Below are 3,386 nucleotides of genomic sequence, written 5' to 3' on the forward strand. Positions count from 1 at the left end.
AGTGGATTATCCTGAGATCACCCTGTGTTCCATTCTCGGTTGCTGTAGGGCAGGACGGACTCCTGCAGAGCCCACATCACAGCCTCCTCCTCCCTGGGACAACCTCAGCGTGGAACATCCAGACCTTGAGAAAGGGACCTACCAAAGGTTTTCCTTAGTGCACAGGCACACTGCTGGGGGCGGTTTTGTGGGATGTGTCTTTGATTTTGCTGAAAGAAGTCTCTCCTAACTTGTTATGTTCTCCTCCTTCTTGGACAGTGTCCTATGCCCAGAGGCAGCAGATGTCCAACAGCAGCTCCATCACCCAGTTCCTCCTCCTGGCATTCACAGACACACACGAGCTGCAGCTCTTGCACTTCTGCCTCTTCCTGGGCATCTACCTGGCTGCCCTCCTGGGCAACGGCCTCATCATCATCACCATCGCCTGTGACCACCACCTCCACACCCCCATGTACTTCTTCCTCCTCAACCTTTCACTTCTTGATGTGGGCTCCATCTCAACCACTGTCCCCAAATCCATGGCCAATTCCCTCTGGGACATCAGGGCCATCTCCTACATGGGATGTGTTGCCCAAGTCTTCTTTGTGTTGTTCTTGTTTGGTGCAGAATATTCTCTTCTGACTGTCATGTCTTACGACCGCCACGTTGCCATCTGCAAACCCCTGCACTACGGGACCCTCCTGGGCAGCAGAGCTTGTGTCCACATGGCAGCAGCTGCCTGGGGCGCTGGGTTTCTCACTGCTCTGCTGCACACGGCCAGTACATTTTCTCTGCCCCTCTGCCAGAGCAATGCTGTGGAACAGTTCTTCTGTGAAATTCCACAGATCCTCAAGCTCTCCTGCTCAGATTCCTACCTCAGGGAAGTTGGGCTTCTTAGTGGTAGTGCCTGTTTAGTATTTGGCTGTTTTATGTTCATTGTGGTTTCCTATGTGCAGATCTTCAGGGCTGTGCTGAGGATCCCCTCTGAGCAGGGACAGCACAAAGCCTTCTCCACGTGCCTCCCTCACCTGGCCGTGGTCTCCCTCTTTATCAGCACTGTGGGGTTTTCCTACCTGAAGCCTCTCTCCATCTCATCTCCATCCCTGGACCTGGTGGTGTCATTGCTGTACTCAGTGGTGCCTCCAGCACTGAACCCCCTCATCTACAGCTTGAGGAACCGGCAGCTCAAGGATGCAGTGTGGAAACTAATAACTGGATGGTTCTATCAAGCAATAAACTGCTCATCATCTTCTCCATAGCAGTTATCATGCAACTCATGGCAGGACCAGACTGGCTTCTCTGTCTGTTGTTGGTGTTGCTGGTTTTTCAGTTGTGAAATGTCTTCACTGTCTCCCTGTGTGATGTGATGGAGAACACCTGCAGCTGCTTGCTGGATGATGCAAAGCTGAGTGGAGGCTTCAAACAACCTCATCTGATTCACCCTGCTCTGAGCATGAGAAAGAGATAAGAGGATGCTCAGGGCTTTCTTCAGACCCGAGTTATTCTAGGATTCAGTGAATATTTCCCTTGGAGAGATTCTGCCTTGATTTTTGAAGACAGACTTGGTGGAGGGAGAATTAAAATTTAAGAGTCAAAACCGGAGATATGAAATGTGTCAACACAAACACGGCAGTTCCTGTGAAGGATGTTTCTCCACTCCAGTCATTAATAGGAAACATATTTTATAGATTTGATAAAACAAGCATACATTAAATTGGCAACAGGAAGTGCAGGAAGCTAAGGGCCATTGAGAGGATTTTCAGGGCTCTGGGGAAAACGATGGAGGGCTCTGGGTGCAAGTAGGTTTTAAATCCTTTCCAACACGAAGGAATGAGGAGCAAGAGGTCAGAAAGGATCACTTGATTAATACCTGCCTCTGAACCTGGTGTGAGGGAGAAATAAACTGGATTCTTTGATCATGGACTGGACCACGCACCCCCAGGCATCCTTACTAAGGATGGAGCACGCTTGTCTCCAAGGGGTACTACAGTCCTCATTAAAAATCTAGCAGGGCTCATAAATAGAGCTTTAAAGTAGATGTGAAGGGCGAGGGGGACAAAGCCAGGCTAGTCAGGACTGAGCCTGGAAGTGGAACTCCAGTGCCTGAGAGATGCTGTGCTAGCAAGGACCTCCAGTATGTCACTACAGAGCAAGTAGGGGCGAGTACATCTGGTGATGGAAGGATGAAACCGGCACTGAGGGGTTAGACATTGCAAGGACCAGTCAATTGGGAATGAACACTATTCCCTTTACAAGGGCTGAGGGATCACCAGCCCAGCTGACATGCATTTACACCAACGCACGCAGCGTGGGGAATAAGAAGGAGGATTTGGAAGCTGTTGTAGGGCAAGGAGGCTACGATGTTGTTGCCATCATGGAAATGTGGTGGGACGACTCGTGTAACTGGAGTGCAGCTATGGTGTGTACAAAATATTCAGGCAGGACAGAAAGGGTACAAGAGGAGGCGGGGTAGCCCTCTATGTTAGAGAGAGCTTTGATACCCTCGAGCTCGATTATGGTGATGGTGGGATTGAGTGCCCACAAGAAGGTAGATATTGTGATGGGGTCTGTTATAGACCACCCAGCCAAGAAGCAGCAGCTGATGAGCTCTTCTATAAACAACTGGGAGTATGTAGCGATTAAGGCACGGACCTCGTTGATGGGGACGACAATCGAGATCAACTTTATTTAGAAAATGCAAACCTTATATAGCACCTCTGTATCCAGTAACAGCTATTCCAGTGAATTTCCACCCGTGAGAATCGCACAGTGCAGCGACAGAGTGCAACCCCCTGTTTCCCGCAGGTGTGCCCCTTGCCTTCATGTTTTCCGCCTAGTGCCTTCCTTTCCTATTCACCCACAGGCCCTAATAAAGATTCCAAGTTTGCAACAAGCTAGCGAGCACAAGAACATCGGCCGTTTGCTCCCTGCTGGCTGCTAATATCGCAGGTTCACCAAGGCATCGGCCGCTTGCCCCAGCACACACACAACACTGGAATCTTTATGCCCACAGGGGAGGGTTTCGATACCTTTTTAGATTAAATGTGCTGAAGCCAGTGTTTTCACACACAAGATAAAGGAAAAAAGAGGCGTGCGGAGACTCGTGAGACTGTGATAGGTAAGGAGAGAAGTGGTGTGATAGGTATGATAAAATCAGGTAATCTAGTCTCATGCTTCAGGAATTAAGATGATCCGGTAGCAAGTGGTGTCCCCAGGGCTCAATGCTGGCTCCAGCCCTGTACAATATCTTTATCCATGATGGGGATGAGGGGATTGAGTGTGCCTTTAGCAGCATCATGGGCAACACTAAATTGGGAGGAAGTGTCGATCTGCTGGAGGAAAATTCTAATTTGAAATTTCTGATGTTCTAATGTGTTACTCTTACCCATTCATTGCATCAAAGAACG

At 49.3% G+C, this 3,386-nt stretch overlaps 1 pseudogene; it reads left to right on the plus strand.

Moving 5' to 3' along the window:
- Positions 1 to 281: 281 nt before the first annotated feature.
- On the plus strand, positions 282 to 1,315 carry LOC138734298 (olfactory receptor 14A16-like; annotated as a pseudogene).
- Positions 1,316 to 3,386: the final 2,071 nt, after the last annotated feature.

This window comes from Phaenicophaeus curvirostris, unplaced genomic scaffold (assembly GCF_032191515.1).
Source record: "Phaenicophaeus curvirostris isolate KB17595 unplaced genomic scaffold, BPBGC_Pcur_1.0 scaffold_71, whole genome shotgun sequence".
NCBI classification, from domain to species: domain Eukaryota; kingdom Metazoa; phylum Chordata; class Aves; order Cuculiformes; family Cuculidae; genus Phaenicophaeus; species Phaenicophaeus curvirostris.